General features: G+C 50.8%; 1 long non-coding RNA gene across 1 annotated transcript in view; it reads left to right on the top strand.

Annotated features, from left to right (window-relative positions):
- Nucleotides 1–482: 482 nt before the first annotated feature.
- The window catches only part of LOC138368167 (uncharacterized), a 123,012-nt gene continuing 99,567 nt past the window's right edge, over nucleotides 483–23,927 (top strand). The window contains exon 1 of the long non-coding RNA XR_011229509.1: nucleotides 483–1,000. This is a non-coding gene — a long non-coding RNA (uncharacterized lncRNA). The remainder of the gene's footprint in view (nucleotides 1,001–23,927) is intronic.

Genomic DNA, 23,927 nt, shown 5'->3' with positions numbered 1-23,927 from the left:
AGTGGAGGATGTTATGTCATTGGTGGCTACATAGTCGTGTCTGTCATAAAGATATGATTGAATATAGTATATACTATAAGAATTTGTCTGCCAGATAATTTCGTACTAAAACAAAACACATGTATTATTATTTATACTAAATCAGCTACTAATGAAATTTCTGAAATTATCCGTATACACAACTATATAACACGAGCGTACTTAATTGTGGCAATAATAATGACAGTGATCACCATATGGACGGGTAATAACAGCGGAACATGAGCGCCTCTAGTGGTCAAGAGCTTAACTGTTAACTGTTGATTTAACTAGAATTTATGTATTAAAATATATTATTACGAAAGCCGTATCAGTCGCTAAAAATACTAGGCTACTTTGCTACTTTAATTAACAATTCGCGACTTTTAGACAGCTAGTTCGCTACTTTCAACATTTCAGACCTGGCAACCCTGGTCCCGGGTGTGTTGTTGTGATCTGTGGGGTGAGGCGGACCACTAGAGCGGCCATCACACCTGTCACGGGTGTGTTGTTGTGACTACAGCGGCCCTCACACCTGTCACGGGTGTGTTGTTGTGACTACAGCGGCCCTCACACCTGTCACGGGTGTGTTGTGACTATAGCGGCCCTCACACCTGTCACGGGTGTGTTGTGACTACAGCGGCCCTCACACCTATCACGGGTGTGTTGTGACTACAGCGGCCCTCACACCTGTCACGGGTGTGTTGTTGTGACTACAGCGGCCCTCACACCTGTCACGGGTGTGTTGTGACTACAGCGGCCCTCACACCTGTCACGGGTGTGTTGTTGTGACTACAGCGGCCCTCACACATGTCACGGGTGTGTTGTGACTACAGCGGCCCTCACACCTGTCACGGGTGCGGGTTGGTGTTGTGATCTGTGGTGTGGGGCGCACCTTACACCTGCCTCAGAGCATGACCCAGGCTTACTGTCGTCAACATAACTCCTGAGGAACCAGCGTCGCCAGGCTCTCCCGTCTAAGGTAGGGAAGAAGTCACCTCAGGACACTACTGAATCAAAGGTGAGCGACAGAGTTCCCTGCCACGTATGAGAGCTCCGTAGTTGTCCCGTGTGGGTTGTACACGGAACCTTAGACGTTAATTATTGCCATTTAACGTAACTTGATGTTAGGGAAAATTGGTTCGAGTGTTGCCAGTTCGTCCTGTCAACTCTGCTCATTTGGAGACGTAACAACCTTCTCGCCCTTGGAGTGATAAAGCAAACTGCACTTATCATCATTTGCAGCACATTTTTGCATGAGATTCAAGGATAAAAATATATTATTGTCTCTATATATTACCGTTTTCCTCTTTGCTGCCTGTTGTTGTGGGGTATAGGTAATGGTAATTCATATGTCTGGCTGCGAGCAGCCGCCTCCAACAGTTTAGTTAACCAGACTACCAACCAGGAGGCGTGGCCCCCCCGTCCTCCCACGAGGACGTTGATCCTAGGAATCACCGCGAGGTATGGCAAGTATAGGTCATTGTTGTTGCTCTGTAACCAATCTCATGTTGTCTCTACTGGGCTGACAGCTATGGAACGGAGTGGACTGCTAGCAGCCGTGGAGTGAGGACGTCTACCGACCCTCCGTGGCTGTTGGGGTTGTTTGCCGTTTTGGTCGCCAGGTGGTGTGGGCATCTCTGCCCTCCCAGTTTTGTTGCCTGCCTGGCTGCGTGTTGACGTGGCGGTTCTGACATGGGGGGGCCTTCTTCCTCCTGTTGTGTGTGTGTGAATTCCGTGGGCCTGGAGTTCACTTGTAAGGCTGGTTATACGACCATCGAGATGGTGATGTGTGACATGCTTCGTATCCCGGTGGAGGCTATTTACGGTGTGGAGCTTGTTACGGCCCACCGGGTTGTTATTAAGTTCGTGGGGGAGGAGGAGTACCGGTACTTCCTCCGTCGGTACGAGAGACGTACGTTGCCGTTGCCGGATGATGCCGGCCCTGTGGCGATTTCGGACCGCAGTGGTGCCCTGACTTATGACAGTATCCATGGTGCGCCCCTGGAATTCCCTGATGACCTCCTCCGGCGTTACTTTGGGGGGTTTGGCACTGTTGTCAGTGTGCGGGTGAACACGCTCTCCTCGGGGCGGTATGCTGGGAGGCGAACGAACATTCGCATGTTGGGGATGCACCTGCGGTCGGATATACCTTCTTCTGTCTGGCTTATGGGATACTACGTCCGGGTGTATTATGCCCGGCAGCCTCGTACCTGTTTCCGGTGTGGCCTGTTGGGGCATCAGGCTGCCGGGTGCTCTGAGGCCCCAGCTGCTCCTGTCAACTTGTTCCGAGAAGAGGATTTCCCGCCGCTCCCACTGGAGGCAGTCTCCGGTGATGTTGATGAGGAGGTGCGCGTCCCGTTTCCTGCTGCAGCTCCCCTGGCGTCGCTTGACGTTCCTCCAGTTGTTGCCGACCCTCCTCCGGGTATTGCAGTACCGTCGGTTGGTCTGCCTGATCCTGTCGCTGTTCCAGCTGCTCCCATGGACTTTCCTGGAGCTCCCTGTGTGACGTCGCTGTCTTCTCCCTCGTCTTCTGATGCTGCGCCTGGCCCTGTGTCCGTGACTCGGGTCCCGGATGTGCTTGGTGCTGGGGTGGCTGCGGAGCCTCCTGCTGTGTGTGGCCCGGTTCCCCCTGTGGTAGAGGCTGCTGCCGTTCTGTGTCGTTCGTCGGTTCATCTGGCTCGGGGTACCTGTGTTTCTGGGTCACTTACCGGCTCTGACGATATCCGGCTGGTGCCCAAACGTTCCCGGCGTTCGTCTTCTGCCTGGGCCGACGTTGGTGACTTCAGTGACTGTGGGTCTTCGGGTACTGACGGTGTGGATACGGATACGTCGTTGTCTCCGCAGTTCGTGGTGGCGGAGGTCCATGTGCCTGCTGGTGCTGGTGCCTGTGTCTCGGACGTGCCTTCAGTTCTTTCTCCACCGGGGGACTCTCCACAGTGGGGGGTGGAGGCTTCCGCTGCCAGGGATGGTGTGGACTCTGGCGCTGGGCGTGGCCTGGTGGTGACGTTACGGAAGGATGTCGTCTGGTGGTGTGCCCGGGGCCACGGGTACCCCTGTGGTGCGGGTACGCGTTGGGGCCCTGGGGGACGTGTTGCCGGCGTCTGTGATGCCGCCGGGTCACTGGTCGGAGATGGCCGAGTTACTGCTGTCTGACGGACCGGAGTACTTTCATGGTAGGCAAGTTCCCTTCCTGTCGGGGCGAGTAGCGACTTCTCGCCTCATGAGAACTACCATCTGGGTCCCCTGTTTGCAGGTGTTTATTGCCCTGGTTCCGGATGTTATGGCGTCCCCGGTGGATGGACGGGACCATTGGCAATGGGTGTTCTGGGAGGCGTTCAATGTACGGTTCCCACGGGCCAGGTTCCTGGGCAAGTATGTGCTCTGATTTCCTGTGTATTTGCTCTATGACATGTTGTGTGCCCTTCTGGCTGTTTGTTTGCCCTGTTATATTATGTGCTTTTGCCTCTCCCTTTGTGCGTTTCTTTGCCGTGTGGCATATTAGTTTCTAGTGCTTGGCGTCACTCGTTTCGGCTTGGCGTTTCACCTTTCCAGGCTTCGCGATTCACCCTTCACGGTACGCCGGGGCGCATCCGATCCCACGATCGTCGTCGCCCCTAACTCAACAACAACAACAACCTATGGAACGTCGCGTCGGGAAGGATTTGCTTAAACAGTTCAGTTCTTGTGCAATGGTGCAACATTTAGCACCTCTTGTCTTCACAGTATTACATGTTTAGAATAATGCGAGCAATGAAAGTTTTGTGTTGGGGCAAATGGAATATCCATCTAGTAGTGACACTTGATAACGCTGGCTTTATATTGTCTACTTGAAGAAAAGAGTTCCAATAGAGATTATTCATTCTGATGATTTTATTAAATACTCCAACCCATCCTGCTGAAATGAAAGTACTTATAGTGACTATTTGGTGGAAAGTACCAATATGTAGTGATGGACCACCAGTCAACCATTTGACTGTTATAGTACTCTATAAATGTTATAGAGTACTGAAAAATAAAAATAAAAAAAAAATAAAATATTCCTAAGCCTAGTATAAAATATGTACTGTAGTAGGCCTATGATAGCGTGTATTTGGCTTAGGATTGTGAGGAAAGGTTAGATTAGCTTAGGTCTTTCTATTGCGGTTAACAGTGTTTCCGATTTATCCAAATTCATTAATACAAAAGTCAACTTTGTGGTGGTCCATCACGATATATTTGTCGCTTTCCACCCAATAGTTACTATAAGTTCTATCATTACAGAAGATGAGACTGAAATATTCATAAACCAACGGCATGTGTTGGGTTGGAGGGTCTGATGTATGACATTGTCACATTAGGTTCCCTCATCATTATATTTCATGTGTTTTGTCTATTAGCTTGAGGTAAGCCGCGGAGAGGAACACGAGGCTGTGGTTGAGAACTGTGATCAGGCTAACTTGTCAGCTTGGCGAGTGTTGTACAGCCCTGTTGCTTCTAGGTTTTATCCATGCAATATTTCTTTTTCGTGTCGCCCTTAAAAATCGGTTTCCAAAAATCTACATAATTACTGACCTCGGAAATGGTCATAATTATCATTATTGGTCTTCAGCGAGTGCTTGAGGCTTTGTACAGGAAGCAATTATACTTCTTGACGAGAACAAATTACAATAATCCTGAAAGGGGAAAACTTGGGTTTAGAACAGCGACGACGAGTAATGTTTAAGTCTTAACAGGGTCGCTAACCAGTTTAATTTGTGTCTTGTTGAGTACAGTGGGGGACGCTACGGCGCTGGGAGCGTCCGCCACCAGCAGGGGAACTCACCCACCAACAAGGGGACTCCTGGTGGGACACGGCCCCAATATGCCCTGAGTGTACCACCACTCGTGGAAAGATAGCCTCACTATGAAAGAAAGATAACTTTCACGGCGTGTTTCGAGGAAGCCTTAAAACCGTCGAGAATGTTTCAGTAACACTTAGAACCTTAAGAGATGACCATCGTTTCCTCTCATCGTTATTTTACTACACTAATGAAATTTCAAAATTGATATGCGAAACATATTGTCTTGAATATGTACAATCAGTTATGTGTTTGTGCTATAGGGAAAACGTGCCAGATATTATGACCAAACCACAACTTAGAAGATGGAGAAACGACAACGTTTCGGTCCGTCCTGGACCGAAACATCGTCGTTTCCCCATCTTCTGACTTTCTGGTTTGGTCTTCATTTCCCCAGCCGCGTTATTATGACTCATCGTCTGTGTACCAGGTAATATATTCTAAAAACATATATATATATATATATATATATTTTTTTTTTTTTTGCGGAAAAATTGTACGTTGTCCTTGATAAAACTCGCCCGAACGTTGTCATTTTAGTCAATTGTATAAGATATATTTACAGATCCATATATACATTTTGTCACATATCTGTACGCACACATGTACCAGTGAGAAGAGGTTGTATAAACAATTCAACGTCAGGATGATCTCAGGGGGACAAATAGCCCGGCCTGCTGCCCGGACGTCTCATTAAAACTTGCGTAACTAATGTCTTCACCAGAGTCTCACTAGACGCTACCACCACCCGCTACCAGTCTACCACCACCCGCTACCAGTCTACCACCAGCTGGTGTACGCTACCAGTCTACCACCACCCGCTACCAGTCTACCACCAGCTGGTGTACGCTACCAGTCTACCACCAGCTGGTGTACGCTACCAGTTTACCACCAGCTGGTGTACGCTACCAGTTTACCACCAGCTGGTGTACGCTACCAGTTTACCACCAGCTGGCGTACGCTACCAGTTTACCACCAGCTGGTGTACGCTACCAGTTTACCACCAGCTGGTGTACGCTACCAGTTTACCACCAGCTGCCGTACGCTACCAGTTTACCACCAGCTGGCGTACGCTACCAGTCTACCACCAGCTGGTGTACGCTACCAGTCTACCACCAGCTGGTGTACGCTACCAGTCTACCACCAGCTGTTGTACGCTACCAGTCAACCACCAGCTGGTGTACGCTACCAGTCAACCACCAGCTGGTGTACGCTACCAGTCTACCACCAGCTGGTGTACACTACCAGTCTACCACCGGCTGGTGTACGCTACCAGTCTACCACCGGCTGGTGTACGCTACCAGTCTACCACCGGCTGGTGTACGCTACCAGTCTACCACCGGCTGGTGTACGCTACCAGTCTACCACCGGCTGGTGTACGCTACCAGTCTACCACCGGCTGGTGTACGCTACCAGTCTACCACCGGCTGGTGTACGCTACCAGTCTACCACCGGCTGGTGTACGCTACCAGTCTACCACCGGCTGGTGTACGCTACCAGTCTACCACCGACTGGTGTACGCTACCAGTCTACCACCGGCTGGTGTACGCTACCAGTCTACCACCGGCTGGTGTACGCTACCAGTCTACCACCAGCTGGTGTACGCTACCAGTCTACCACCGGCTGGTGTACGCTACCAGCCTACCACCGGCTGGTGTACGCTACCAGTCTACCACCGGCTGGTGTACGCTACCAGTCTACCACCGGCTGGTGTACGCTACAAGTCTACCGCCAGCTGGTGTACGCTACCAGTCTACCACCGGCTGGTGTACGCTACCAGTCTACCACCGGCTGGTGTACGCTACCAGTCTACCACCGGCTGGTGTACGCTACCAGTCTACCACCGGCTGGTGTACGCTACCAGTCTACCACCAGCTGGTGTACACTACCAGTCTACCACCAGCTGGTGTACACTACCAGTCTACCACCAGCTGGTGTACACTACCAGTCTACCACCAGCTGGTGTACACTACCAGTCTACCACCAGCTGGTGTACACTACCAGTCTACCACCAGCTGGTGTACACTACCAGTCTACCACCAGCTGGTGTACACTACCAGTCTACCACCAGCTGGTGTACACTACCAGTCTACCACCAGCTGGTGTACACTACCAGTCTACCACCAGCTGGTGTACACTACCAGTCTACCACCAGCTGGTGTACACTACCAGTCTACCACCAGCTGGTGTACACTACCAGTCTACCACCAGCTGGTGTACACTACCAGTCTACCACCAGCTGGTGTACACTACCAGTCTACCACCAGCTGGTGTACACTACCAGTCTACCACCAGCTGGTGTACACTACCAGTCTACCACCAGCTGGTGTACACCACAAAATATGCTATTAAAGAAAATCGTCATTTTTTCTCGAACTATAAGTACAAATATTTGTAATAAAAAAACCCGAAATGTAAAGTTTAGAGTTTTTCTTGAGATAAATGTGTACATTATTTTGTTAACATAACAATTCAACACAAATAGTTATGTTGCAAATACAAGTGAGGGTGAGATCAATGATTCTAGCGCGAGTTTTCTGTATTTTCTTACTTTTTTCTTCACTTGAGAAGCTGAAAAATTAACTCTCCAAAGTTCAATTTTACAGTTTTATTTGTCCTGACGCTAAGAAATGCGTTTCGTTAACTCTTGTTAACATTGTCAAAGGCTGAGTTGGAATGATTACAAATGTTGTTTGTTGTTGTTTTAGATTTAGCTATGGTGAGCCCGGTGATTACAAGTGTCCTTGCTGCATGATATGTACCCGAGGATGAGGTGAAGGTGAATCACCTCACTTCATCTATCATTTATAGGTCCATTGTAGATGACGAGTCACAATAACGTGGCTGAAAAATGTTGACCAAACCACACACTGGAAAGTGAAGCGCTCGTCGATTGTGAAGAGACACAATAGACTTGGTAATGGCCCAGGACGGACCGAAACGTCGTCTTCTCTTCACTTTCTAGTGTGTGGTCTGGTCAACATAGATCCATTGTATCTTGTCACTCTAGTGTTGGCATGATGGCTGGTGGAGTATGCTGTGTGTTCCCTCGTGTTCTGGAGGTTGGCAGAGTGCAATGTGGTGGTGGTTGGCTAGTGATGCTTGACTTGGATTGCTTGATGTCTAATGCCTCGCCTCTCTCCAGTCTTCTGTTGTTGTATCTGTCGATTATTTTGGTGTTGTTTGTGAGTATATCTCTGGTCATGTACAGAGATTATATGTCCTTGAATAGGTCCTTGCTGTTTGTGCATTGTTAGGCGTCCTGAAATGGATGTTGTTCTCTTGCCTATATATTGAATTCTTTGGGGCTAACAGCCCCCAAGTGGGCATGGGCACTGTCAGCCTGTCAACGAATACTGGTGCCTTAACTATCATGTTATTATGCATGTTGACGGTGACAATGTTGTATCAACGTTGTCCCTAAAGTTGATATTGTGTGTAGTGTGTGTGTAGGCAGACGGAACAGCGTCCAAGGCAGGAGAGCGCCAAGACCACTACCAGTGTATAAGCTGTGACACACAACATATCTGAGACGTGCCTTCACATGCATGACTCTACGTGTAACTACACACAGTAATAACACCTGGGAAGGGACACTCACCCTGCACACTCGACACCCTGTGATACACCCTGAATACAAACCTCCTCCACCTTAAGCACAAACTACACTCTTAAAAACATGAGTTGCCATCAAACTCGGGTGACGTCAGGAGCGTACAGGTGGTTAATTATTCCCCTGCAAGTCGTTAACGTGAAATTAGGTGATTGTGGAAGCGATGATTGAAGGCGAGAGTGGAGGTAATTAACTGATGTTGCGGCAAGTGATCTCCGGGTTCCCGCTCAGTTATCACGGACTGTCGCGCCACACGCTGATAACAAGATAAAAATATTAATGATAATGATAGCAATATTAATTATGATATTTAATATTTTTTGGAGGTGATTACCTCGTTTCTCAGTTTTACTGGGCGGGAGGAAGGGAGAGGAGCTGTGTGGAGAGGACGGTGAAGCAACAGAGGAAAGAATGGTTCAAGATGTTCATAATTACACCTGTTCCCTCCACCACAGCCACACCTGTTGCCACACCTGTTGTCACACTTGTTGCCACACCTGTTGTCACACATGTTGGGTGGTTCACACTTGTGGGAACCGACCTGTGAGATTTATATTTATTTAATTTATATGAATTTATATTTACGTTAATTTATATACTTCGATAGCAATTTGTATAATGATAAGTGGACTGTATTTCTGCAATAATCTCATAATCTCACAAATCGATCCTCTACACATTAGGGGGGGTTTATTTAATTGAATATATATGCAGCCAATCAAACTACAGTAATAGACTACATACATTGAAGAGGTTCCTTATCTTATAGTACAGCAGGTTAGTCCACCAGGTATAACTAGGGTGTAGACACCAAATTATCCTCTTTGAGGTAGCTTCCATCACCCAGTAACTGATGCACAAAGCCTTCCTCGTCTTGACCTGTCAAAGGGCGCTAGCTGTAAAGCCAGATTCTATATATGACAAGCTATATCAGAGAAAACACTACATGGAACATGAAGACCTGGCTTAATTACCTTTAGTTTGAGGCTTCCACGTGCTCTAACCGGGTCACCCTATATAATGACATTAATGGCCATAAATGAAGATACATGGGTTTCGGAAAGAACACTTAACTTGATTTGTAGACAGCGTGTTGATAATGGTACACTTCTGGTTTCCATAACACTACGTCCAAGTAAATTTAACAGGAGCCGTATTTGCTCCCGTGTGCCTCTGGTCTAGTACAAACAATGGCAATGTCTAACACTCCATACTATTGACGCTACTGGCCGACATTGTCCAGATATGATAGGAGCCGAATTTGCTCCACACGTCTCGGAGGTGACACAACAATGGCTGCCCCTCCTTCCTCACTGACGCCTGGCCTACTTTGTCCACATGACAGAAAGTGATAGAAGGGTCACATTTACTCTACTTTAATATTGATAATTAAGTTAATTTATATAAGATGTTTTTATGATGGTAAAGTCCAAAGACTAATGTATTTAAGAATAATTCCCAGCAGAATAGCTGGTGAATTATAATAGTATGTGGTGATGATATCCCGTTTTCTTTAGACGGTAATTCCACTACAAGTTACGTTTTCTATGGGTAACTTGTTTATACAATACAGCTATTATCTGTATGATTATTAAATGGTGTCGGATTTTCTGACAACACTGGCGGGACCTTCACCCACTAGGACCAGGTCGCTGCTGTCACCTAGTGGCTCAATGAGCAGCGTTTCTTTCTCTACTTTGTGTCGACTTCTTTCGACTTTATACGTCGTTATCATGGCTCCTTCCCTGTTTATTGTTTCCTCCAGTATAGTGAGATCTGCCTTCCCTCCCTCAGCCTGTCGTTGTTTACTAGACCTTGAGGTCAATGAGCAGTTCTCCTGCGTATCACTGGGTCAGTTACCTGTCGATCCATAAAGTTCTCTGACCCTTCTTTATGTAGTGTTGGGGGAGAAGTAGCCAAGACACGGTGGGGGGGGGGGGGGGTCAGGGCGGCTACCCTAACATTTGAAGGTCAGGGCTGCCACACACACACACACTCCGGGGCAGGTCAGGGCTGCCACACACACACACACACACTCCGGGGCAGGTCAGGGCTGCCACACACACACACACACTCCGGGGCAGGTCAGGGCTGCCACACACACACACACACACTCTGGGGAAGGTCAGGGTTGCCACACACACACACACACTCTGGGGAAGGTCAGGGTTGCCACACACACACACACACTCAGGGGAAGGTCAGGGCTGCCACACACACACACACACTCCGGGGCAGGTCAGGGCTGCCACACACACACACACTCTGGGGAAGGTCAGGGTTGCCACACACACACACACACTCTGGGGAAGGTCAGGGTTGCCACACACACACACACACTCAGGGGAAGGTCAGGGCTGCCACACACACACACACACACTCAGGGGAAGGTCAGGGCTACCACACACACACACACTCAGGGGAAGGTCAGGGCTGCCACATACACTCAGAGGAAGGTCAGGGCTGCCAAACACACACACTCAGGGGAAGGTCAGGGCTGCCACACACACACACACACTCAGGGGAAGGTCAGGGCTGCCACATACACTCAGGGGAAGGTCAGGGCTGCCACACACACTCAGAGGAAGGTCAGAGCTACCATACACACTCAGAGGAAGGTCAGGGCTACCACATACACACACTCAGGGGAAGGTCAGGGCTGCCACACACACTCAGAGGAAGGTCAGAGCTACCATACACACTCAGAGGAAGGTCAGGGCTACCACATACACACACTCAGGGGAAGGTCAGGGCTGCCACACACACTCAAGGGAAGGTCAGGGCTGCCACACACACTCAGAGGAAGGTCAGAGCTACCATAAACACTCAGAGGAAGGTCATGGCTGCCACACACACAAACTCAGGGGAAGGTCAGGGCTGCCACACACACACACACACACACACTCAGAGGAAGGTCAGAGCTACCATACACACTCAGAGGAAGGTCAGGGCAGCCACACACACACACACACACACACACTCAGGGGAAGGTCAGGGCTGCCACACACACACACTCAGAGGAAGGTCAGGGCTGCCACACACACACACACACTCAGGAAGGTCAGAGCTGCCATACACACTCAGGGGAAGGTCAGGGCTGCCACACACACTCAGGGGAAGGTCAGAGCTACCATACACACTCAGAGGAAGGTCAGGGCTGCCACATACACTCAGAGGAAGGTCAGGGCAGCCACACACACACACTCAGGGGAAGGTCAGGGCTGCCACACACACACACACACACACACACACACACTCAGGAAGGTCAGAGCTGCCACACACACTCAGGGGAAGGTCAGGGCTGCCACACACACTCAGGGGAAGGTCAGGGCTGCCACACACACTCAGGAGAAGGTCAGAGCTACCATACACACTCAGAGGAAGGTCAGGGCTACAACACACACACACTCAGGGGAAGGTCAGGGCTGCCACACACACTCAGGCAAAGGTCAGGGCTGCCACACACACACACACTCAGGGGAAGGTCATGGCTGCCACACACACACACACACACACACTCAGGGGAAGGTCAGGGCTGCCACACACACACACTCAGGGGAAGGTCAGGGCTGCCACACACACACACACAGGAAGGTCAGAGCTGCCACACACACTCAGGGGAAGGTCAGGGCTGCCACACACACTCAGGGGAAGGTCAGGGCTGCCACACACACTCAGGGGAAGGTCAGGGCTGCCACACACACTCAGGGGAAGGTCAGGGCTGCCACACACACACACACACACACTCAGGGGAAGGTCAGGGCTGCCACACACACACACACACTCAGGGGAAGGTCAGGGCTGCCACACACACACACACACTCAGGGGAAGGTCAGGGCTGCCACACACACACACTCAGGGGAAGGTCAGGGCTGCCACACACACACACACACTCAGGAAGGTCAGAGCTGCCACACACACTCAGGGGAAGGTCAGGGCTGCCACACACACTCAGGGGAAGGTCAGGGCTGCCACACACACTCAGGGGAAGGTCAGAGCTACCATACACACTCAGAGGAAGGTCAGGGCTACAACACACACACTCAGGGGAAGGTCAGGGCTGCCACACACACTCAGGCAAAGGTCAGGGCTGCCACACACACACACACACTCAGGGGAAGGTCATGGCTGCCACACACACACACACACACACACTCAGGGGAAGGTCAGGGCTGCCACACACACACACTCAGGGGAAGGTCAGGGCTGCCACACACACACACTCAGGGGAAGGTCAGGGCTGCCACACACACACACACACACTCAGGAAGGTCAGAGCTGCCACACACACTCAGGGGAAGGTCAGGGCTGCCACACACACTCAGGGGAAGGTCAGGGCTGCCACACACACTCAGGGGAAGGTCAGGGCTACAACACACACACACTCAGGGGAAGGTCAGGGCTGCCACACACACTCAGGGGAAGGTCAGGGCTGCCACACACACACACACACACACTCAGGGGAAGGTCAGGGCTGCCACACACACTCAGAGGAAGGTCAGAGCTACCATACACACTCAGAGGAAGGTCATGGCTGCCACACACACAAGCTCAGGGGAAGGTCAGGGCTGCCACACACACACACACACACTCAGAGGAAGGTCAGAGCTACCATACACACTCAAAGGAAGGTCAGGGCAGCCACACACACACACACACACACACTCAGGGGAAGGTCAGGGCTGCCACACACACACACACTCAGAGGAAGGTCAGGGCTGCCACACACACACTCAGAGGAAGGTCAGGGCTGCCACATACACTCAGAGGAAGGTCAGGGCTGCCACACACACACACACACACACTCAGGAAGGTCAGAGCTGCCATACACACTCAGGGGAAGGTCAGGGCTGCCACACACACTCAGGGGAAGGTCAGAGCTACCATACACACTCAGAGGAAGGTCAGGGCTGCCACATACACTCAGAGGAAGGTCAGGGCAGCCACACACACACACTCAGGGGAAGGTCAGGGCTGCCACACACACACACACACACACACACACACACACACTCAGGAAGGTCAGAGCTGCCACACACACTCAGGGGAAGGTCAGGGCTGCCACACACACTCAGGGGAAGGTCAGGGCTGCCACACACACTCAGGGGAAGGTCAGAGCTACCATACACACTCAGAGGAAGGTCAGGGCTACAACACACACACACTCAGGGGAAGGTCAGGGCTGCCACACACACTCAGGCAAAGGTCAGGGCTGCCACACACACACACACACACACTCAGGGGAAGGTCAGGGCTGCCACACACACACACACACACACACACTCAGGGGAAGGTCAGGGCTGCCACACACACACACTCAGGGGAAGGTCAGGGCTGCCACACACACACACACACACTCAGAGGAAGGTCAGGGCTGCCACACACACACACACACACACACACTCGGGGGAAGGTCAGGGCTGCCACACACACACACTCAGGGGAAGGTCAGGGCTGCCACACACACACACACACACTCAGGAAGGTCAGAGCTGCCACACACACTCAGGGGAAGGTCAGGGCTGCCACACACACTCAGGGGAAGGTCAGGGCTGCCACACACACTCAGGGGAAGGTCAGAGCTACCATACACACTCAGAGGAAGGTCAGGGCTACAACACACACACACTCAGGGGAAGGTCAGGGCTGCCACACACACTCAGGGGAAGGTCAGGGCTGCCACACACACACACACACACTCAGGGGAAGGTCAGGGCTGCCACACACACTCAGAGGAAGGTCAGAGCTACCATACACACTCAGAGGAAGGTCAGGGCTGCCACACACACACACACTCAGGGGAAGGTCAGGGCTGCCACACACACACACACACACACACTCAGGGGAAGGTCAGGACTGCCACATACACTCAGAGGAAGTTCAGGGCTACCACACACACACACACACACACACACACACACACACACTCAGGGGAAGGTCAGGGCTGCCACACACACACACACTCAGGGGAAGGTCAGGGCTGCCACATACACTCAGAGGAAGGTCGGGGCTGCCACACACACACACACACACACACACACACAGTGTGTGTGTGTGTTAAGGAAGTTGCCATGGAAGTGGCTTCCTCTCGGGAAGCGGCTAGATGTACCAGCCGGCTGATAGAGAGAAATAGAGCAGTAGTAGTAGCAGGCATTAAGGAGCAAACAGGGACCAGACCAAAGGAGCGGAGAGACAAGGACAAAAACATGATTAAAGAGATCCTTAAAGAGGTAAGGATGGAGGGAGCTGAGCGAAATGTTGAAAAGGTTTTCAGGCTTGGAAAGTACAACAAGGACAGAGACCGAATGATAAAGGTGGTTTTCATGAGCGAAATCGCGAAAGAGGAATTATTAGAAAGGAAGTGCTGTCTAGCAAGTGGGGAGAAGTTCAAAAGAGTATTCTTGCAGAGGGATATGACAAGGGAAGAGAGAATGCAAGCAGCAGACGCGAGGAAGGAGCGCAGGGAGAGAGAAAGGAATCAGGGAGCCACACCCCAGATCCCTACAATCCCAGAGGGAAACGAGGAACCCTCCTCAAACAGTGCATTAGCCACAGGGAGTGTGGCACCACCCCCTCATTCCACCCAACAGACACCCTACCTGCCCCAACCCCTGTCAGCCCCCCACTAAGTACCCACCTAAGGCACCCCTCTCCTCCCACTCACCCCCCTCCTCCCACTCCCCCCTCCCCCCAGGACCTCCCTTCTCCCCCATCCCCCAAGCCCTCCCTTCTCCCACATGCCCTTTCGTCCCTCCCACCCACAAGCCCTCCATTCTCCCCCACCCCCCTAAGCTCCCCACTCTCCCCCACCCCACCTAAGCCTTCCCCTCTCCACCACTCCCCAAAACCCTACCCTCTTCCTCAACCACCTCAGCCTTCCCTTTCCCCCCACGCCCCCCAAGCCCTCCCCACTTTATTGCCCCCCCAAACCCCCCTTTCTCCCCCATCCCCCCACCCCCCTCAATCCTCCCCCTCTCACCCACCCCCCCAACCCTCCCCCCCTCACCCACTCCCCCTACCCTCCCCCTCCCCCCTCACCCACTCCCCCTACCCTCCCCCTCCCCCCCCCTCACCCACTCCCCCTACCCTCCCCCTCCCCCCTACCCCCCCAAGCCCTTCCTCCTCCACCAGTCTCCCCATACCAGATCCTCCCAGCTCCCGCTGACCCCAGACCCCACAGGTCCTCCCCAGAGGAGAAGCAGAAGAGAGTTAGTTTCAGGGCAATGTACTCGAACATAGATGGGATCACAAGCAAGGCAAGTGAACTAAGGGAAAGAGCACAAGAAGTGAACCCAGATGTAATTGGACTCACTGAAACAAAACTCTCTGGAATCATAACGAATGCCGTATTTCCCCAGGAGTACACAATAATAAGGAAAGAGAGGGAAGGTAGGGGAGGAGGAGGAGTGGCCCTACTCATGAGAAAGGAATGGAGCTTTAAGGAGATGGCTATCCCGGGCTGTGAGGGTTTCAGAGACTACATAGCAGGCACCATGACAATGGGAGGACCAAGGATAGTAGTAGCAGTAATATATAATCCTCCACCAAATGACAAAAGACCCAGTCAAGAGTACGAAAGCAACAACATGGCAGGTAACACTATAATTGAGAGGGCAGCCTCTTCTGCCTGTAGAAATAGATCCCACCTGCTCATCATGGGGGACTTCAATCACGGCAGGATTGATTGGGAGAACAAGGAACCGCATGGAGGCGAGGATACGTGGAGAGCCAAACTACTGGAGGTGGCGACTAAAAACTTCTTAACCCAGCATGTCAGTGAACCCACAAGGATGAGAGGAAACGACGAACCAGCGAGACTCGACCTGGTTTTCACCCTGAACGACTCTGACATAAGAGAAATCAGTTTTGAGGACCCAGTAGGAATGAGCGACCACAGTGTATTGGTGTTTGAGTACCTGATTGAAGAAGGGTTATTGAACTCGAGAAGGGATACCGAAACCAAAAGGTTAGCATACCGAAAGGGAAACTATGAGGAGATAAGAAAATGCCTAGCAGATATAGCATGGGAAACAGAGCTCAGGAAAAAGACGGCCCAAGATATGATGGAATACATCACGCAAAAATGCAAGGATGCAGCAAACAAGTTTGTCCCAGTCCAAAAGGAAAACAGTGAAATGAAGATGAGAAACCCATGGTTTAATCAGAGATGTAGGCTAGCTAAGCAGCAAAGTAAAAGGGCATGGAGAAACTATAGGAATAACAGGACACTGGAGAGCAGAGAAAGATACCAGAATGCCAGGAATGAATATGTTAGGATGAGAAGAGAGGTAGAAAGACAATACGAAAATGACATCGCAAGCAAGGCAAAGACTCAGCCTAAATTGCTGCATAGCCACATCAGGAGAAAAACAACAGTAAAGGAACAGGTTATGAAATTAAGGTTAGGGGCAGAAGGATTCACTACAAACGACAAGGAAGTGTGTGAGGAACTGAATAAGAAATTCCAGGAGGTCTTCACCTTGGAGCAAGGAGAAATCCCAGAGATAAGAGAGGGAATAGCTAACCAGGAACCACTGGAAGAGTTTGAGATTACCAGCGGGGAAGTAAGGAAGTGTTTACTAGAATTGGATGTGACAAAGGCTATAGGTCCAGATGGAATCTCCCCTTGGATACTAAAGGAAGGAGCAGAAGAACTGTGCCTCCCGCTCTCCATGGTGTATAACAAATCACTGGCAACAGGGGAACTGCCAGAAATTTGGAAAGCAGCTAACGTAGTCCCGATATACAAGAAAGGGGATAGGCAGGAGGCACTGAATTACAGACCAGTGTCCCTAACCTGCATACCATGCAAGTTGATGGAGAAGATTGTGCGAAGAAAGCTAGTGGAACATCTGGAGCGAAAGAACTTTGTAACACAGCATCAACATGGATTCAGGGATGGCAGGTCCTGCCTCACAGGGTTACTTGAATTCTACGACCAGGCAACAAAAATAAGGCAAGAAAGAGAAGGGTGGGCAGACTGCATATTTTTGGATTGTCAGAAAGCCTTTGACACAGTGCCACACAAGAGGCTAGTGAAAAAACTGGAGATGCAGGCTGGAGTGAAAGGGAAGGTACTCCGTTGGATACAGGAATACCTAAGTAACAGGAGACAACGAGTCAGTGTGAGGGGTGAGGTCTCAGATTGGCGAGACGTTACGAGTGGAGTACCGCAGGGGTCAGTCCTTGGACCTATACTGTTTCTGATATATGTAAATGATCTTCCAGAGGGTATAGAATCGTTTCTCTCAATGTTTGCCGATGATGCAAAAATTATGAGGAGGATTGAAACTGAGGACGATAGTAGGAGGCTACAAGATGACCTAGACAGACTGAGTGAATGGTCCAACAAATGGCTGTTGAAGTTCAACCCGAGTAAATGCAAAGTAATGAAACTAGGTGGTGGAAATAGGAGGCCAAACACAGGCTACAGAATAGGAGATGAAGTACTTAATGAAACGAACAGAGAGAAAGATCTAGGAGTTGATATCACACCAAACCTGTCTCCTGAAGCCCACATAAAAAGAATAACGTCTGCGGCATATGCGAGGCTGGCTAACATCAGAACAGCGTTCAGGAACCTGTGTAAGGAATCATTCAGAATCTTGTACACCACATATGTAAGACCAATCCTGGAGTATGCGGCCCCAGCATGGAGCCCGTACCTTGTCAAGCACAAGACGAAGCTGGAAAAAGTCCAAAGGTATGCCACTAGACTAGTCCCAGAACAAAGAGGCATGAGTTACGAGGAAAGGCTGCGGGAAATGCACCTTACGACACTGGAAGACAGAAGAGTAAGGGGAGACATGATCACAACCTACAAAATCCTCAGAGGAATCGACCGGGTAAACAAGGATAAACTATTCAACACTGGTGGGACGCGAACAAGGGGACACAGGTGGAAACTGAGTACTCACATGAGCCACAGAGACGTTAGAAGGAACTTTTTCAGTGTCAGGGTAGTTAACGGATGGAATGCATTAGGCAGTGAGGTGGTGGAGGCTGACTCCATACACAGTTTTAAATGTAGATATGATAGAGCCCAGTAGGCTCAGGAATCTGTACACCAGTTGATTGACAGTTGAGAGGCGGGACCAAAGAGCCAAAGCTCAACCCCCGCAAGCACAAATAGGTGAGTACAAATAGGTGAGGTGAGTACACACTCAGGGGAAGGTCAGGGCTGCCACACACACTCAGGGGAAGGTCAGGGCTGCCACACACACTCAGGGGAAGGTCAGGGCTGCCACATACACTCAGGGAAGGTCAGGGCTGCCACATACACTCAGAGGAAGGTCAGGGCTGCCACACACAAACACACACACACACACACACACACACACTCAGGGGAAGGTCAGGGCTGCCACATACACTCAGAGGAAGGTCAGGGCTGCTACACACACACACACTCAAGGGAAGGTCAGGGCTGCCACATACACTCAGGGAAGGTCAGGGCTGCCACATACACTCAGAGGAAGGTCAGGGCTGCCACACACACACCTCAGGGGAAGGTCAGGGCTGCCACACACACACACTCAGGGGAAGGTCAGGGCTGCCACACACACACACACTCAGGGGAAGGTCAGGGCTGCCACACACACACACTCAGGGGAAGGTCAGGGCTGCCACACACACACACACACTCAGGGGAAGGTCAGGGCTGCCACACACACACACACACACACACACACACTCAGAGGAAGGTCAGGGCTGCCACACACACTCAGAGGAAGGTCAGAGCTACCATACACACTCAGAGGAAGGTCAGGGCTGCCACACACACTCAGGGAAAGGTCAGGGCTGCCACACACACACTCAGGGGAAGGTCAGAGCTACCATACACACTCAGAGGAAGGTCAGGGCTGCCACACACACACACACACACACACACACACACACACACACACACACACACACACTCAGGGGAAGGTCAGGGCTGCCACACACACACACACACACTCAGAGGAAGGTCAGGGCTGCCACACACACACACACACACACACACTCAGAGGAAGGTCAGGGCTACCACACACACTCAGAGGAAAGTCAGGGCTGCCACACACACACACACACTCAGAGGAAGGTCAGGGCTGCCAGACACACACACACACTCAGGGAAGGTCAGGGCTGCAACACACACACACACACACACTCAGGGGAAGGTCAGGGCTGCCACATACACACACACACTCAGAGGAAGGTCAGGGCTACCACACACACTCAGAGGAAGGTCAGGGCTACCACACACACTCAGGGGAAGGTCAGGGCTACCACACACACACACACACTCAGGGGAAGGTCAGGGCTGCCACATACACACACACACTCAGAGGAAGGTCAGGGCTACCACACACACTCAGGGGAAGGTCAGAGCTTCCACACACACACACTCAGAGGAAGGTCAGGGCTACCACACACACACTCAGAGGAAGGTCAGGGCTACCACACACACACTCAGAGGAAGGTCAGGGCTACCACTATCGTACACCTATCGAGAAAACCAATTGTTTGGCGGGTTTTAAACATGACCACAATGTGTACACTGTAAAATATTGTGGTGTGTGGCTGGGCGTCCCCCCTTGTTTGTGTGTGTGGTGGGCCTCGCGGATTACCATTTCTGCTGGTTCGGGTGTCAGCTAGGCTAAGGCATCTGGCCATCGAGCCGCCCCCATAACCACGGGGCCACAGCCGCTATTGAAGAGGGGCGGAGCAGACTTTGTCACACCTCGCGAGTATATTGTATAGTGTATTGTATAGTGTATTGTATAGTGTATTGTATAGTGTATTGTATAGATTAGGGCAGCCCGCGGCTGTAGCCCTGAGACATGTTGCTCACAGGGGCCCCTGGAGGGTGGAGGGGGGGAACCTGTGTGAACGGGGTGTTTAAGAATTTAGATTTATATGATGAAAGAGGAAAGGTTCACAATGAATAACAGTGTAATGAGTGAACATCTTTACAATGAACTGTACAATGAGTGGGAATGCTCACAGTGAACAGTACAGTACTCACCTATTTGTACTCGCCTATTTGTGCTTGCGTGGGTTGAGCTTTGGCTCTTTGGTCCCGCCTCTCAACCGTCAATCAACTGGGAAGTGAGTGTGAATGTTTGGAAGTACGAGTTAGCAGCCACAAGGCAGAAGTGAAGTATATGTGCAGTATATAAAGTATATGTGCAGTATATAAAGTATATGTGCAGTATATAAAGTATATATGCAGTATATATGCAGTATATAAAGTATATGTGCAGTATATGCATTATATATGCAGTAACAGAGTTCACAAAGGTTATAGATTCTAATACTGTATATTTAAGAAATTATAGTCAACCAACTGACTGAATTAATTCTCGGAAAATGACTGCACTTAAATCTGTCAATTAAAAACTTACTGACTCCTGCTGTAAGAGAACGTGCTGAAGAATGTTGGCTGGATATAAGCCATATGACTCACAGGTTGACGGGACTTGACCTGTCTGATGCCGTCAACACTCATATGATGGACCTTTGACAGGTGCACGCTGTTAATGTGCTCGTAGACGGGCGCACTCAAGTGTGTCGGTACTCATTTTTCTGTGGGGGTTAAGTGCACTCAGCTGGTGCTGTGATGTGCACTCAGCTGGTGCTGTGATGTACACACAGCTGGTGCTGTGATGTTCACTCAGCTGGTGCTGTGACGTGCACACAGCTGGTGCTGTGACGTGCACTCAGCTGGTGCTGTGATGTACACACAGCTGGTGCTGTGATGTACACACAGCTGGTGCTGTGATGTTCACTCAGCTGGTGCTGTGATGTTCACTCAGCTGGTGCTGTGATGTACACACAGCTGGTGCTGTGATGTACACACAGCTGGTGCTGTGATGTTCACTCAGCTGGTGCTGTGACGTGCACACAGCTGGTGCTGTGATGTACACACAGCTGGTGCTGTGATGTACACACAGCTGGTGCTGTGATGTTCACTCAGCTGGTGCTGTGACGTGCACACAGCTGGTGCTGTGATGTACACACAGCTGGTGCTGTGATGTTCACACAGCTGGTGCTGTGATGTTCACTCAGCTGGTGCTGTGACGTGCACACAGCTGGTGCTGTGATGTACACACAGCTGGTGCTGTGATGTACACACAGCTGGTGCTGTGATGTACACACAGCTGGTGCTGTGATGTACACACAGCTGGTGATGTGATGTACACACAGCTGGTGCTGTGATGTACACACAGCTGGTGCTGTGATGTACACACAGCTGGTGCTGTGATGTGCACTCAGCTGGTGCTGTGACGTGCACTCAGTTGGTGCTGTGATGTACACACAGCTGGTGCTGTGATGTACACACAGCTGGTGCTGTGATGTTCACTCAGCTGGTGCTGTGACGTGCACACAGCTGGTGCTGTGATGTACACACAGCTGGTGCTGTGATGTACACACAGCTGGTGCTGTGATGTACACACAGCTGGTGCTGTGATGTGCACTCAGCTGGTGCTGTGACGTGCACTCAGCTGGTGCTGTGATGTACACACAGCTGGTGCTGTGATGTTCACTCAGCTGGTGCTGTGATGTACACACAGCTGGTGCTGTGATGTACACTCAGCTGGTGCTGTGATGTTCACTCAGCTGGTGCTGTGATGTTCACTCAGCTGGTGCTGTGATGTTCACTCAGCTGGTGCTGTGATGTTCACTCAGCTGGTGCTGTGACGTGCACTCAGCTGGTGCTGTGATGTTCACTCAGCTGGTGCTGTGATGTACACACAGCTGGTGCTGTGATGTACACTCAGCTGGTGCTGTGACGTGCACTCAGCTGGTGCTGTGATGTTCACTCAGCTGGTGCTGTGATGTACACACAGCTGGTGCTGTGATGTACACACAGCTGGTGCTGTGATGTACACACAGCTGGTGCTGTGATGTACACTCGGCTGGTGCTGTGATGTACACTCAGCTGGTGCTGTGACGTGCACACAGCTGGTGCTGTGACGTGCACTCAGCTGGTGCTGTGATGTTCACTCAGCTGGTGCTGTGACGTGCACTCAGCTGGTGCTGTGATGTTCACTCAGCTGGTGCTGTGACGTGCACACAGCTGGTGCTGTGACGTGCACTCAGCTGGTGATGTGATGTACACAGCTGGTGGTTATGTACACACAGCTGGTGGTTACGTACACACAGGTGGTGGTTACGTACACACAGGTGGTGGTTACGTACACACAGGTGGTGGTTACGTACACACAGGTGGTGCTGTGGTGCCTCACTAGCTTGGTGTCTTCCAGTAATTACCTTAAACATAGCTAACGTGTATTTTTGTTGTTGTGTTGTATATGTGGAGAGAGAGAGAGAGAGAGAGAGAGAGAGAGAGAGAGGGAGAGAGAGAGAGAGGGGGAAGGGGACCAGGCCAAACACACCTCCTACAACCTGGAGATCAACACAGGTGACTAGGTGGGGTATTCTTGCCCTGTACAAAGTTTAAAGGCGGGTCCGGGAGCTAAGCTACAGGTCCCCCCCCTCACTTCTTCCCGCTCTTGTGGTCACCTGTTGTAGGCGGTCCCACCCTGGGGTCAATTACCTCAACGGGGGACAAATGACCCCCACTTAAGGGGTAATGATGACAGGGAAAATATGTGAAAACTTCTATATTGAGGCAATTATTACAATGATTAAACTTTCATTGTGATATATTGTCGCTTACACTGTTTCTCATCATATTAACATTATTGTACTCTTCCTCTCTATACTCATCTCTTTAACACTATCTCCCCCCTTCTGTCTCTCTTTATCTCTTCGTCTCTCTCTCTCTCCCCCCATTTATTCCTCCTTGTTTCCCCTCTGGTTTTGTAATAAAGGGGAGGTGGTGTCTTTTTGTAAATTATTGACCACTCGCACAGACAGCTGCAACTGTTATATTTGTGTTCACTTTTGGCCAGTGTATTTGTGAGTGTACTCGCCTAGATGTACTCACCTAGACGTGCTTGCCGGGTCGAAACTCAGCTCTCCAGCCCTTTGGTTCCAGCCAGGTGTATGTCAGGGGTCACAAGGACCAACAAGTCAGGTGTATGTCAGGGGTCACATGGACCAACAAGCCAGGTGTATGTCAGGGGTCACATGGACCAACAAGTCAGGTGTATGTCAGGGGTCACATGGACCAACAAATCAGGTATATATGTCAGGGGTCACAGGGACCAACAAGTCAGGTATATGTCAGGGGTCACAGGGACCAACAAGCCAGGTATATGTCAGGGGTCACATGGACCAACAAGTCAGGCGTATGTCAGGGATCACATGGACCAACAAGCCAGGTGTATGTCAGGGGTCACATGGACCAACAAGTCAGGTGTATGTCAGGGGTCACATGGACCAACAAGTCAGGTATATGTCAGGGATCACATGGACCAACAAGCCAGGTGTATGTCAGGGGTCACATGGACCAACAAGCCAGGTGTATGTCAGGGGTCACAAGGACCAACAAGTCAGGTGTATGTCAGGGGTCACAAGGACCAAC

The sequence above is a fragment of the Procambarus clarkii genome, chromosome 24 (genome assembly GCF_040958095.1).
Source record: "Procambarus clarkii isolate CNS0578487 chromosome 24, FALCON_Pclarkii_2.0, whole genome shotgun sequence".
Lineage (NCBI taxonomy): Eukaryota > Metazoa > Arthropoda > Malacostraca > Decapoda > Cambaridae > Procambarus > Procambarus clarkii.
This window is presented reverse-complemented; position numbering and strand designations above follow the sequence as displayed.